At 38.3% G+C, this 15,878-nt stretch overlaps 2 long non-coding RNA genes across 2 annotated transcripts in view; one reads left to right on the top strand and one right to left on the bottom strand.

The window, feature by feature from the left end:
* LOC121073429 overlaps positions 1-15,878 on the top strand; it is a 125,910-nt gene that overhangs the window by 27,291 nt on the left and 82,741 nt on the right. The window lies entirely within an intron of this gene.
* Positions 1-15,878, bottom strand: part of LOC121073428 — a 125,386-nt gene that overhangs the window by 26,767 nt on the left and 82,741 nt on the right. Inside the window, exon 2 of the long non-coding RNA XR_005821705.1 lies at positions 13,542-13,546. This is a non-coding gene — a long non-coding RNA (uncharacterized LOC121073428). The remainder of the gene's footprint in view (positions 1-13,541; positions 13,547-15,878) is intronic.

Genomic DNA, 15,878 nt, shown 5'->3' with positions numbered 1-15,878 from the left:
TAAGACTCTTTCAAAGATTATGAAGCTGTGTGCAGAAATGTTGGGGACAATGAGGAACATCAGGACCTGTGTACAAGGGACAATCCAATGGATTGCAATTTTTCTACTTTTCTCTTCCAACATTGTATAGTTTTTGGATTAAGAAAGAGGATCGTAAGATAATTGGTTAAAGCAGAAAAATAGAAACTAGCCCATTAATGAGTAGGATAAAAATGAAATTTTCTCTCAGTATTATGTGTTGCAGGTAATGTATCTGGTTGCCAAGAATATAACTATTATATATGAGCTGACAATCATGTAATCTCACAGGACTGGACTTGGTACAACACTATTATGAAGCTAGAATGAATTGAAAGAAATTAGTGAATATTGCTTGAAAGATTAGGAATTTGTTTTCCATATTTTTTAAAAAATACAGAAAGAGCTGTTACTTGGAAGGTGAATAGTTCATAGCATAGTTGTGTGTTGGTTTTGTTCTAGAACAGACTGCCTGTCTCTCTCTTTCAGAGTGAAGTCCATGTAGTTGCTCAAGTATGGGCATTCTAATGGAAGAAAGTAGGGATGGGAGTCTCTTATGAAGGGCCCTTTGAACTTCTTCCTTTCCTTCAGGTCTGAGTGAATCTGGATTTTCTGACCTACAGGTCATCAATTCATTATCCTGAATGCCTCTCTGTGCAGAGGTTTCGTTTATTGTTAGTTTGGGTATGTTTTTTATGGGTAGCTCAGGACCAACATCCAGGTTTGAGCGTTGGTTGGCCTAGTCTGACTTCAGTAGCAACTGTACAGATCATATTTGAGTCACAGACATTTTAAACAACGGACTTTTTGCTGTGGAAATTCTTAGAATCTTAAGAAAAAGAGTAAGTGGGGACCTGGAGAGTCCCACAGCAGTCAGGTACCACAAACCATTTCTAATGAAATTTGGATGTTTTTTTTAGTGTTTGAGTAGGGAAGGCTATTTTATATCCTCTCATGTTCAGTCTGTAGTCAAGACATTAGACCACATTCTGTATTCCTAATGCTAGGATGTGATAGTCCCTATTTGTGCTTCCCAATAAGTTGTGAGGGACCTCACCTATCCATTGAGAAAGCGTATGCAAGAAAGATGGAGAGACGTTCGCCAACTAGCAGCAGACAAAAAATGTAGCTTGCAGCCATCCTGCTAACAGATTACCAGTTAAAACACTGTTTCAGTAGATATGGAATAGATCATATAGTTTAAATGACAAGTACTGCCCTTCCCCACGGGCAAGAGGTATCTATATATGAATGACAGTAAATTAATAAACCAAATAAACTGTGTAGTGAAGCCATGCTTTATTGAACTGTCCTGCAATATACCGTTTAAATCTAAAGAAAAAATATGATGGTGTAATGGGAAAATTTTATTATAAGGGATACACAGTGACTATCACTGCTTCAACTGTTAATAGGTAATTAAAAATATATAAAATGAATTGTGCATTTTTCCAATAGCAATGTTGAGTTTTCTCAGAATATGTGTGGATTCTGTAAACCACATTCACAAATCAGAGTTAGATGGTCTATTTATTAGTAAGAATTTGCACACTTGTCACACTTATTCTACCAAAAGAAAGAGTCATCCCTAGATTGTCCTTCCAGTAATGACTGAATGCTCAAACTGCCTATGTCAGTCACTTCCCAACTACCTAAGGCAAATTTGCTTTTAGCGAGTGAGACTGAAAGTTTCATTGTGAGAATTTCAAACAAAGTATAAATCAAACTAGTTCAGAGGGTTTATTTATTTATTAAAGTTTGGTTGAGGACTCCTATTGGCTTTTTCATATGAAATAAATGAGCTGATGTTTTATTTTTTTTTATTATGAGCACAAATGCTTTTTTTCCACTGTCTGTCAGAAACAGCCTATTTCAGCTTCTTGTACAATTGACCGCTGTGATAAGCCAATGTCCTTTTTATCCATTAGACTGAATAAACATTGGGATTTTGTTCATCTTTTAAATCCATTATATGGCATTTCCCAGAAGAGGTAAGCCTTTTATTTGCTTGTGTGGCAACTGTTTGAAATATGGCATTTTGAACCTTCCTCTTTCCCCCTGAAGAAGAGTTTTCAACAAACCATGAGTTTGGCTCTATATGTGGGTTTCAAGGGCTGAAAACATTCCTTAATGTGAAGACACGCTATAAGTTTAACACAACACTACTACAAGATTATATCATCAGGTTGTTTACATTATCAATGTTTTCCAGAAAAAAAAGTTTTGACAACTAACTTCTATCAATAGCAGCAGCCTCCCCTCCTCCCTCCCCCTTCTCCCCTCTGCTTTCTCCCCAGTGAAAACCAGCAGTAAAATAATCCCCAAGACTAATTCACACAAAAGTAAAGAAGGAATAGCTGAAGACCCTATCTCAGCTTGGATTAATGCTGGCCTCTTTGAGGAATAATTTCTTTTGATGATTTAACGGAGCTGTCTTGATGCTTTATATTCTTGTTATTTTATATCTATTTAAAACTACATCAGAGATTTGAGTGTGAAATACTTTTTAAGTTTGAGACAAATCCTGAATAAGGTCTTCACAAAGAAGAAATTTCAAAGAGACACAAATATAGTATTTCCATGTGTGACAGTAAAGTCTTTGAAAACTTGAAAAGAGAGAAGAAGAGAAAGGAGGTGCCACAATAGAGAAATACTTCATCAGGAGCTACCACAGATATTATTAGATCCAGGGATGCTGTCCTTGATGTTTATGAAAGCTTATCTGACCAATAGTTATGAAAAGAAAACATTGAGGAAACGTTTGCACCTTGATATTCTGTCAGATTGAATCTAGATTTTGTTGCTTAATGTGGATGTTTTGTGCCTTTTGAGATACTTTAGAGTATTTTGGCTTTGAGCTGTTAAAGAGACATATCTCCTAGCTATCTTATGTCGTATTTACAAGTCCTGTGGAGGTGCCTCAGATTCTCTGGAACATCTTAAATAGCATGGGGTGCTTATGTTCACCAGCCTCGACGGAGTCAACAACTCCACCCAATTTGGTATCATCCATGAATTTGCTCAAAAAGCCTTTAAGTCCTTCATCCAAATTGTTTAGGACCAGTCCTCTTCAATGTTTTCATAAAATGGATCCCTGAATACATATATTTCAGATATACTCCCAGCTCACTGTGATAGTTTATGCTTTTGTCAGCTTGGTCAATGATGAGCATGATCACACCATCCACTTCCATTTTCAGGATTGGATATGACTACAGAGGATTAGCTGGCTCGTGGGCTGCAACCAATCATCTTTAGCTTGTGAAACAGAGAGAAAAATACTGATTTTTATGACCATATTCCAAGTTATGTTCCTGCAAGGAATTAAAAATTTATTCTACTTAATAGGTTCATCAAACTTACTTATTTTACTAGCAGATCTTCATTTGAACACTGGTGGTGCTTGTCTGGAAATGAGTAAAGCCAAGTATAGCAACAGTTTTTTGAGATCCAGTTGGAGTGAAGTGCTAAAATACCATTGGGTGCTAGAGCTTTGAATGCTTTGGAAAGAACATTTCAGCCATTATTAAACTTTGCACACTTGCACATTAACCAGTTTTAATGTTAGATCTGAGGTGAAATGAAACCTTGCATTTGACCACAAAGAACTTCTGACATTTTTGATTCATTAGAAAAACATTGAAATTACATAATACATGACATTGGCTATGTAGAAAAAGTAAGTTGTTTTTTTCAGTAACTAAAAAAAAAAAAGTAATTTCTGTACATAGTTCTCTGTGGGACCCAAATCTATTTCCAAAATCAAATAAATCCCCAAATGCCCTGGTGCTCCAAACCAAAAACTCATGCATCTAGATACATCTAACTGATTTCATTCAGGGAAAGAAAATAAAGATATGAAGAAAAGTGACTTGTAGTTATATTATGAAAATATTCTGAATGCAAAGAGCGGGATTTACAAAAGTATATAAGCATGGCAGGTGTCTGGGTGCTTCATAGACACCCAAGAAGATGCCCACAGATCTCAGGGCAGATAACTCTGAGCTGTCCCCAAGTGAACTTACAGAGAAACAGCACTACAGCTGTACTGAGACTGCACTGCTGGTGAATTTTAATACCTTAATGAAACACTTAAGCCTTCATTTAAGCCCTTGATAAGTGGTCTCCACTAACCTTCTAGATGCCTATAGACCTAAGGAGACAAAAATTAATGTCTTCATTTAATGCAGTACTGTTTTGTAGGAAGATTCCAGGTTGGGAAAGAAATGAATCGAGATCTCTCCACTTTGCTCCCCTGCCTAGTGTAGAGGATATCCAAAAGCCATTTTAACGATGATGTATGGCTCAGGTCCAGTTCATTGGGATTTAGGTTGCTTAGCTCCTCAAAAGGATCCTAACTCAGATGTTTGTGATAATGTAACTCTCCAAGCTTAAGGCTTTTCATGTAAGTCGTTCTTTCTTCCAGTCATCAACAGCTGCTAGAAAGCTGTTGGAGCTTCCAAAATATGAAGTAGGCGTGCACTGTATGCTGACATACAAACTCCTCTGCATAATTGGTACCATCAGCACCTGACTCATGTATTTGCCATAAATTAAGTTACTTTCCCATTTTGGTTTTATTTTGATGTGCTAATATGAAAACTTAATCACTTGTACATTATTTGGACAAACAAATATGAAAAAAATTGAGATAGATGAAAGAATTCAACCTAGCCCTGTGTGTTTCTATTTCAAATATTTTCCATATTTAACCTTTCTCTGCATAGGTTAGAATCTCATAATATTCTCTTGAGATCTTAATTCTTGTTTTTCTAAATTATCTGGACTACTGTACTTTGTGCTTGGCTATCAAACTTGCTGAGTTTAGGAACACTGAGGATAGGTTAATGTGTTCTCCTGCTGCTGATTATGTCAGAATAGACTAGGTCTATGAAATGCAAATATCCAGGATGCCAAAGCAAATATTCTGATTCCCTTGAACTCATTAGAAAAGTTTATTTTAGATGCGATAGGATGTGAGTTATTACTCCAGAATATAATAGATACATGGATTAGGATGGGGGGAATTCACGCATAAAGCAGGTCAGTGTCTATGGGAATTTAATACTTCCTTTTAGGAAGGTCAAATATGGCTTAATTTATGAACACATTCTTAGTTTACAAATATTTTGTTTGATACTTCATTGCTTATAGGTAGGCTCCCCCCCAGCCCACCCCAATCCTTTCTGAGTTTCTACCTTGAATGGAAATAAGGTAAATCCATTAACTGGCTCATATTTCCTGCTTAAAGGGGAATGACAGCAATAATTCAGCAAAAGCAGCATATAGGAGTGTGAACACCATGCAGAAAGTCATGTAGCTTATTGAACTTAAAGTTAAAACATGAGGCACGTCAGTATCCGAGGAAATATCTGGTGCATTTTTGTTTCTTCCCAAAACTGTAAGTCTGATATCGTGTTATGTTAACAGAGCAAGTTGCCATTCAGTCTCAATTAAACTGCCAGAGATGTAAGATAATAACAGCAGGAAATTCTTGAAAGATAATTTCAAGATGGTAGCTACAACTGGACTTCTCTGAACTGATTACAGTTATAATTATGTTGTGAAACATATATACAGTAAACCTAGAATGCACTTGATTCTTTTTTAATTTAAAATAGTAGTGAAAGAAAACATCTTATCTCACTTCACTTCCATGCCATACCCAATACATTCATTCTTGAACTCCTTCTGTTTATAGCCTGTAAGGGACAAGGTTTATTTGAACTGGTTGTGTTTTGAGTTCATGTGGGTTTCTGCCTTCAACTGCAGAATGTACTCCACAAGTTCTCGTGTCACTCTGCCTGGCTATTCTTTTTGTTGCCGTGCCAGGGTTATCACCACTCACTTCTGGATAGTGTTAATGATGCAGTCACTTCCTGTCTGCCAAACAATCGTAACATTCGCCAGACTTCCCTGCATGTAACACAGCAAGTCAAGTATCATTACCTTAAATGGTAAAAAAAAAAAAAAAAAAAAAAGTTAATCCTGTTTATAGAAGAAACCTTGATAGATGCTGAACACCCTTTTGAAAGATTAATGCGAGGAAAAGTCATTTTGGATATCTTAGCAGCATTTCAGCTGAATGACACTGGCTTCCCAACACGCATTTATCTCCTTCTTAAATTTGTGATGGAAGCGAGCTCCCCGTTCTCATCTTTTACTGCAACAAACTGTATTTTAAAGGGAAATGAAAACTAAGAGGAAGCTAACAAATGATGAAGGGATGAAATTCGTGCTATGTCACTGCCCAGTGTTGTGTCAGCAGCAGTGTGGTAGGGCTGACACAGACAGTTCTCAAACAACCACAATTCCAAACCCATCTCTTCTCCTTCATAAGATACAAAACATATTTTATCAAGGGAGCCACATGGGAAGAGGTGTGAACTATAAAACCTTACAGGGAAAGCCAGGGAAGACAGAACAAATGTATTTGAATAAATCCAATTAAATAGTAATAACAATAAAAGCTAGAGAATCCTGAGGAGCAGAAACAGGTGTAGAGCTCTTGAAGATAGACAGGTTTACGACTACAAATTTCTTAGCAATTGGTTAAAAGATAATGATGCTTACTTTTAGAAAATAGTATTGTGTTGCCAACTACACCAGTCAGAGCAACTTTCTAAATATTATTTTTATTTATGTAAGCTTCTCTCTGTTCAAGAAAACAGCTCCTGTTCTCGACAGCTGAAGGGAGAGGTTCTAAGTCAGAACTTCCCAGTCCCGTGTGATAGCAGATGAAGCCAACTCAATCCAGTGGCACAGAGGATCCTCTTCTCAATATCAGGTGGAGGGTCAAAGCCTGAGGATGCCTGTTGGGTAAACTAACCTGGTTAGAGAGTCACTTCCATTTTGTGGAGAACAACAGAGATAAAAAACTTTTGCATGGGAGGTAGTTTCTTTCCAAGGATGGATTGAAGTGGATTTCAGATCCATAGGTAATCTCTGAGAGGAACATTATTCTAGTAAGGCTTTTGTTTTTTGAAAGTTGATTCTTTCTTCTGAGTTTGGACTGGGAAACCCATCTTAGACCAAAGAAAGATTTATAATGGAAGTTTTGTGAAACTCAACCTTCCTTGTTAAAAATTTTCTTTCTGACCACATTCATGTCATGTAGATTTGTCCATATCTGTTTTGTAAAGCCTGTTCTTTACAAGGCCCTTCCTTCATACTTCCATAATACTTTATAGTTTCCATTGATAACATGAGAAAAAAGTAAAGGTTTTCTGTGTCTCTGGAATTCATAGCAGCTCCTGTGTAATTGTGAAGTGGACAGAGAAGTGACAGCTCATTCAGAGCTCATAAACAGAAGGACTCCATCAGCAAGTTGAAACTTAGGCAGCAACAGCTGGCAAAAGCTGTCCTGAAGTATGTGGGGTGTGTGTGTTTGGGGGTGGGGGGGTGGGAAGGGAAGGGAAGGAAGGATTGCTTTGCATCTCTCAACCTTCAGCACTCCCATTTTGTCACCTCATTGGCAGTTTTGACTCATTTCTAACAGCATGCTGGCATCCTTTCCCCAGTTCAACTAGTCCTTGCCAACCCCTGGTGGTGAAAAAGAGCCTGGTTTCTGACGAGCGAAGGAAACCCTTCTGGTCACATAGATCATCCTGCACTTTCACAGACAGGAGAGCCCAGCTCAGAAGGTCTTGGTTTGGCACCAGATCTGAACTAACAAAGCATGTGTCTTTTAGGCAACCCAGGGGAGATATGCTGCTCAGACTGCTCTGATCTTTAGCCAGAAATGGGGATTCTTGACTCTGTAGACTCAGGAACCAGGATTTTTGAAGGAAATTAAGAAATGTCTCCACGTCAAGTTAATTCTTATAGTGAACTGTCTGAGAAATGGAAATTCAGTGTTCACTATACTTTTTTTCAGCTCCTGTGGAGAAGCTCTTAGTTTCAAAGAATAAAATAACTAAATTTACTGTTCTTTGCTAAACAGTAGCATCTGGATTGGTGTGATTTACAACTATTTGTCAGTTTATTCATTTGTGTTTCTTTTTTTTTTTTTTTTTGGTGAGTTAAATGGGAGTGTAACTTGTTAAACAGCTGTTGCTTGGCACACCTACTGACTTCATTGAAATATTTGAGGCTCTAAAATCCTGTAAAACAGCAGTGTTCCCATATAATCATAGATATTTATTTTTGGATATTTCATATAAAATTGAGCAACAGGGTAATTGTGGTTACAAATTTGCAATCTCTCTGTTCTTTCAGATTCTTCTTTCTGTTTTCTGGAGTTTAATTTTGGGCTGGGGAATTTTTGGGTCCTCACTGTATATCCCAAGCCTAGCAAAGTGTCAGTGGAATCTGATGTCTGAGTCATTCTAATGGCTATGCCTATAGCTCTGGACTGAGTCGTTGCAGAAAGCACAGACTAACTCGTGTTTTTAGGATCAGTTTATTAAAATTAGGATTATTGAAAGAAAGGATATTGTCCTTTATTTCTTTTTTTTTTTTTTTTCCCTACTTCGTAACAAACAGATCACAATATCTCCTTTCATATGTTGATTCTCCTCAACTGAAGGATGTTTCTGAGAAGAAAAAACAGACCTATGCCTTATGTGGTATGAAGACGCTGAGATGAATATATTATAAATTCAACCTACTTGCATGTTTCATTGTCACATTCCCTCAGGTAGTAACTTTAGAAGAACTGGATGAAGCTTAGATGGTCTAAAAGCTTTGCAAAGACTTTGCATGGCTTGTGTGAGATAAAATAACTCTGCCCAATGGATTTGAATAAAGCCTGCTGGAGCACAGACCAAAAGGCCCTATTGACTGGCAGTGCTGAGATGAAGCCTCATTTCACTGGGGAGCTGGGAAAAGGGGGGAAAATCAGAAGATGTAATGGCATTTCTTTAGTGATATTGTTGTAGGAGATCAATATCATTTGCAGAATTAGCTGGGTGGGGACAGAATGACCTGCTAAGCCAAGTCTCCTTTCTCTTTCCAAAGCCTGGGAAACCAACTCAAAACAATCTTTTAAAATGCGGTTTTATGACCAGGCAAAAGTTAAAGTGTGGAAAATATATTAGTGCAGGCACATGTACTTGCTTGCCTTTTGCTTTAGTGACTGATGATAACCTAGCATCCTTCCCAACCAAGTGAAAACAAGTAAACAAAAAAACAACAGAAAAGATCAACTTAAGGAAAAACTGTTGATGAAATATTTTTCACTTTATGCAAGCAGTTTGAGTTTAGTTAAAGTAATCCCATCTGAAGTTAGTACTCACTAACTGTGAGATACAGAATTTGCAGGAAGTTCCTGGCACTCATTTTGTAATCCTAAGTGAAATCTAGGCTGGCTGAAACAGGACAGAAATGACTCCCTTTGCCTGCCTGACCTCAGCTCTTGGGATCAGGTTTGGAGATTTGCATAACACAGCTCTGGTCTTTGAGGGATTTTTTTAAAATATGTTTTATAATTTTAATTTTATTTTGCCATACAAATAGCAAAACTAAAGGAGTTCACGATGAGATCAGAGAATACTGCAGGCAACAGAGGTAAGAAGGATATTTTGGTTTCTCTTGTTTATTTCCCCATGAGTTTGTCATCTTTTGTGACCCTTTGCCTATTTGTTATATATTTGTGTTAGTACCAAGAGTACCACAGCATTTTACCTTGTTCTTTATTACTTGTGACATTTTTCTAAACATATTTTTTTGATACCAGGAAGAACCAGGCATCTATTTAGAGAGGATGATTAGTAGCATCCTTTATTAGGTTCTTGTCCAATTACTCAAAGCCTAAAGTGGGCCAAAATTGAATAGTGGAGTGAAATATACTCCCAGAATTATTGTCATCTATCAGGTGAAACTCGCATCCTTGTTGAAGATGTTATTTGAATGAGTCACAAGGTAGTAGCGCATTTCCTGCTCGTGATAGATATATTTTCTTAGCTGAGTCTTTTATTCATACCGACAGCATGTGTTGGCAGAATTTGGCAAAGTTTAGAGGAAGTCTGTGAAAAGCACATAGGAAATTCTTACCTGAAAATGCCAGACACCTCCCCTTTCTTTCAGATTTTATTCCTGTGCATGACCTGGAACCCATTGGTGTGTGCTTTGAACTTCACCCACATTGCTTATTCACAAAATGCATTTTAGAGCAAACTGTTGCAAGTCATTGCTTGAAGGTGATGGATGGATGTCACCTTGCAAGGAAAGAATAAAATAAAAAAATCCCTTAAATTATTTTGTTCTCATGTTCTGGCAGGATGTTAAATGTCAGCATTCATGTGACTCAATGCTTCCCAGTATTAGGGTTTAAGAGAAAGTGGGTTTTTATCTGAGAAGCTATTTCTTATTTATTGCTTCAACTGTTTATCTTCAAATTTTTAAAGTGCAAAAAGCAGATGGGCACAAAGAACAATAGTTAATGCAGTTAGTAGTTAATTTCTGATTTCTGGCTCAGGTTGGGGCAGATTTTAGAATATTTAGTCTGATAATCACAGCCTCATCCCTCAATCTTTTTTACAGGTGTTATTTCATCAAAGTAGGACCTGTAGTTCTGAGCGGCTCATTTCACAGGCATAGCCACTTCTCTTGTGGCAATTTCAGAACCTTTATTTCTTTGTAATCTGTTGCTGAACATTTTCAGGGAATGATTTTTAGTCATTTGGTTCATTTTTCCTGACGTTACTTTCAGGAGAACGTACTTTTGCGAGACATAAGTTCCTGGCTAAGTAGAGAAAGTGTGCCAGGGTGAGATGCCCAAGAGCCAAGCTGTGGGAAGAGCAGCTCAGGTGCTCTCAGGGATACCTGGGAGAAGTACTGTAGTGAACAAGATCTGCCAAATTTTAATAAGTGGGGGCTGTGGTTTCATGTTAGATATATTGCTGCAACTCTAATGGGATAAACCTTGTATTGCAGATCCAAAAATGGCAGCTGGCCCTTGCTGGATCAGTGCTTGGGGCGGTCTCATGCTGCCCATGGAGTGTGTCCCTGCACCTCCTCCAGCCTGGGAGGGGGGGAAACACCACATTTCCTTCCTTCCTCTCCCATGGTTGCATCAGAGCTGAGTCATCTTTTGCGCGTAAATGCTGAAACACCCAGACACCCAGGGCACCGGTGCTAAAAAGGAAGCTGTCTTTCCAGCACTGACACCCCTCACTCCAGCTCTGCAGATGTGGCCAGACTAATAGTTCTTTATTAAATTCACATCTCTGACTGTTATCTGAAGGAGCAGTTACTGATATAACATCTCTCTTCCCTGTCTGGGTGGCTTTCAGACTTTGGACAGCTTAGGAGTGCCCATGGTGCCAGGGAAGGGAAGAGCTGATGGAAGCCTTGTGGCAGTTGTGTGTGGTTATTTCTGAAGTCTAGCAAGAGAGTCCCATGCTCAAGGAAGGTGCTTTTTCATGTAGTTGTTAGAAACCAAAAGATATACCTGTCTGTCACTATAACCTTAAGACTATCCTTTTCACCAAACAAATATAGAGCTATTGTTTCATAACTGAGTCTACTTGTGTAGCTGTATATAAAGCTTGTGTAGCTGTATATAAAGAGAAAGTGTCTTGAATATAGAGATGCTAAGGGTTGAGACCAAAAGAGTGATTTAGGCTTCACATTGCAATACTATAACAACAATTTCTTGAAATACATGGTGTCATGTTGGCAACCTGGGCTCCCTACATCCTTGGTCTCCTCTCTGGGTAGGACAACAAGTTCTGGGTTAGAAAAGATGCATGATCAAATATTCTCAGGCAACTGGAGGATCTGAAACTGGTTCCTCATTGAGTCTATTAGATAGCTGAATGGTAGGTGTTCCTCCTGACTCGTTAGGAAATGGGCTGATGAGCTGTGTGCTATGGGAGGAACCCTCAGGAGTGCAATAGATGGGGCCTCAAACAACTTTGAATTCCAGGAAGCTGATACATGAGACAGAAGTGTCAAGGCCTGTTGGTTTTAGCTTTGGATTTCCCTCCCCCTCCTCCAGGGCTGGGAGCTATACAGGTAGCTCTACAAGTTTGTAGAGACCCAGCCATACACTTTATCAGTTGGGTTATAATGGATCCATCTGGCCTGTGGGCAGGGCGAGCCTCCTCTCTTGTCATTGCAGACAGACCATAGGTCTCCTTGGGTTTTAGATACCTTTAAAGTTCAGCATTGCTTTAGGGAATGAAATTCGATCTGTAGGTGACACTTTGTGTAACAACTTTTCTAAAGACAGATGTTAAGTAAGTGACTGTGTGCCTTTCTTTCCAGCAGAGTCTGCTTGTGCTGGTCCAAAATTAACATGGCTTTCCCCTGTATTTTTTCCCCCTCCATTCAGTTAAAAAGAAAAAATCTTTCCCAATCTTAGCAAAAGTAAACTTTTTTTTTCTTCTTTTTCGGTGCGTGGTGTTTTCTGAGCAGGAAAGCTTTGGAGCTGTTCAGAATTTTATAGGAAAGAAGCCAGAACAAGGGACCAAATAATGGTGTGTGAACTTGTATAAAACAAGAAGAAAAGTAATGGCCAACCTCCTTTCCTCCTAGAATATCTGTTATATAATTCATGATCTCTCTAGGATTTCTTGCAAAAACAGGATATAGTAAAATCCTTTAAGATATACAAAACTGCTATTTTGGTGCTAAAAATATGGGGAAACTAAGATTATACACTCTGTGGTGAATGTCATAAATGGGAAAAAAAAAAAAAAGACATATTAAATGCCTGAGTCCCTTTAGGGAGAATATGACAGATTCAAGACAGATGCATGTGAATAAATCTTCTTTTAATGAACGACACTTAGCTCTGCTGGGCTGTATCAAAAATATTGCCACGGTGTCTGTGTCTCTTCAGCAGCAGGAAGCCGAATTGCCAACGAGGTAATATCCTGAGTCTGATCATTGTATCATAATCAAACAGACTCTAAGCAAGAAGGATAGAGTGTCTCACAAACCATATTGGATTAAACAAGCTTGCTAACTATCTGTAATTTCTGTGGGCTCCAATAACTGTCTTAAAGGGCTAGACAGGAGCAGGATCATAGAGTGCATTATTTCGAATGATCACCATCTCCCTGAACATTGCCCTTATTGTAATATAATGATGAATGCATCGCTATCGTTAATATTCCATTATAGACCTCATTTTCCCAGGGTCTATAACTCACCCATAATAATTTGCTGAAGGTTGAAACTTGGCAGACAGGGCTGCAGACCGGGAATTAATTTTGGTAACACTATAATAAGTGCTCTTTAATTAATGTTAAATGAAAATGGAATTCCTAAGAAATTACACACAGCAGTCATGCGACATACTGAATGAATTCATCATGATTAATGTTACTAAAATGAATATCAAAAGTGGTAAGTGGGATTTGCCTTTTATTAAAAAGTGTTGCCAGCATCCTTTTACTGATGTTTGGCAGAAAATTGCTTTTAAAGGGGCAGCATGAGGAAAGCACCACCTGTTTAAAAAGAAAAAGGAAAGTAAGGAGGTCAGTCTTGTGTTTGTATGCATTTAAGTACATCTTAATCCTGCAAACCCTGATTTCTTGTGCAGCTTGGAATTGTTCAGGGCAGCTACCTAAGACCTGAGCTGAAGCAGGTGACAGTTCTGCTGCAAGCAGGGGAACTTGACTACAGCCCTTAAGCAGTCCCTTCTAACTAGCATATCTATGGTTGCATGACAGTAAAATTTAGGGTCTGGATTATGTGGAGTTATATGTGGAGCTATGTGTGTAAATATTTGAGGGATGGAGAGATTGGATCTATTTCAAGGCATTCTTCTCTCACAAAGTAAAGTGATGATCTTTGTCCTAGTATTGAAAGCAGGGAAAGAAAAAGCAGAAAGGACTAAAAGCTACTAGACCAAGAAAAGCAGACGTTTGGTAACAGACAGAAAATATAAGGCAAAGCTGTTTATTGTATTTCCGAATGTCCTATCCATGTTCTTTTACCTAGTAACACTTCTAACTGTCACAACTGAATAGCTTTCTAAAATTCAGAGACTTTTACATTACTCTTCGTTGCTTGGAGATAAACTTTTATTGATTCATTCTGGTGTTCATTTTATTAATCTTGGGCAACAGCACTAATGCCTAAGGAAACAGGATTGGAAAATCTTTATAATGCACTGACGAATACTGGATGGATCTCAAATGATCTGATGAATGCTGCTACTGTTGCTGTATAGGAATGCTGGTGGACTACCTGAGCGGACAGACTCCCACTTGCTAAGGGTTTGGTGAAACTCAGCTATGTAGACTCCCTCTAGAACAGAGCAAAGAGGCCACCTGGGAAACAGCAAAGTTCATTGTCAGGGGAAGTAGGATTAAATCCTTCCCCCTCCAATAATCTCTTATGAAGGTATACAAAGAATCATTAGACCCAGACCAGTAGATGTCTGAGTACATCATGCAAATAGTCCCTGTGACCTAGACTGCATCTTCATTGAGGTAACATGACTTATCTGCTCTGCCAGCGTATCGCAGTCCACCAGGATCTCCTTATAAAGAGGCAATAAATCACCCAACTGCAAATTCCATGAAGCAGCATGGCAGGTACAGTTTGCTAACAAAATGTTTTGAAAAAAAATGATCATGTAGTTGATAAAGTGAAATATTTTGATTTTCATTGGACTTACCCAGAAAGAAACTCTAGTTATCTGAATAGGAAACTGAAAAAAAAAAAAAAAAAAAAGATATAATCTGAATTTCAGGAGACAAAATGTTAATTTGGCAAAGTGTACTTATACTCATTTACCAGGAAATTCTTTATCAGCTGCAGTTCTGTTGCTCAGATAAATGGGGAAGCTTATTTCTAAAGTCTTTTTCCTTAGGAATAAATAAATGACGACACTTGTTGGTCAGGCTGTTATATGAATTGCTTGCTTCCATAGCAGTGGTGGCAGACAGTGCAGCCAGACTCTTTCTTCCTAGGCCATCACAAAATTTTCACTTTTTTTTTCGCCACTCATTTCAGTAGTGCTTTTTCAACAGCTTTGTAGACCTCTCTTTCTTTCTCTTTAAAAGATTTTTTCTTTTTAACGTTTATATCATATACAGAACTGTTGTATGATTATCCTTACTAGTACGTTCTGCTCTGTCTCCTGTGATGTTAGTGTTATCACTCCAAATGTCCCAGATCTGGCAAGAGGACATACAGCTAAACACAGACACACTGGTGCCAAAGAAAACAAAACAAAAGTGATAGTCTCAAGCAGTCTCTCTTTGAATGTACACTATGTCTTTTATTGTAAGGACAATCAAATATGAAGAAAAAAAATATATTTTTGTGACACTTGTGGGCATGCAAGGGTCTGGATAAATGTCTGATATTCATAGAGGCTCTTTTTCCAAGCCAGGAGATTTGAAATCCAGAGAGATTTGAAAGGAACCATATCAGATCACCAACATGACTGTGCGAAGGAAAGAAAGCACACTGGAAAAATGAATAAAACTAAACCTCTTTTGACAACTACTGCTGACATACAACATCACCATCTACAGAAAACAATGCTCTGTCTGCTTTATAAATCAAAATAGAGAAGATATCTCTACTTGAGATCTTCCATATTTCACCCAGCCTAGAGAAAGGGAAACTCTGTCTTTCTTTTTAACTTGCATTCAGCTTAATTTCCTCTGATTATCTATTATGGTGTTCCCCTTCCTTCCTCTTACTTGTCCCCCTGTGCTTGGGGTCAGTGTTTGGGCTGTGTGGTGCTGAACAGTTGGAAGCAGTGCGATAGGATGAGGTGGTAGCAAGCTAGTGCCGTGCTTCTCTCTGCCCCTGGGGCAGCAGCCACCTTACAGCGATCAGTCACTGATGTTGTGGTCTGGCTTTGAACTCTTTCCTTCCAGTTCCCACTGGGAGAATTTTAGGGTTTTGATATTTGTCAGAGAGAGAAGCAGCAGCAAAATACTGCCCAA

The sequence above is a fragment of the Cygnus olor genome, chromosome 7 (genome assembly GCF_009769625.2).
Source record: "Cygnus olor isolate bCygOlo1 chromosome 7, bCygOlo1.pri.v2, whole genome shotgun sequence".
Classification (NCBI taxonomy): Eukaryota; Metazoa; Chordata; class Aves; order Anseriformes; family Anatidae; genus Cygnus; species Cygnus olor.
Note: the sequence above shows the minus strand (reverse complement) of the source record. Positions and strands in the feature narration are given on the sequence as shown.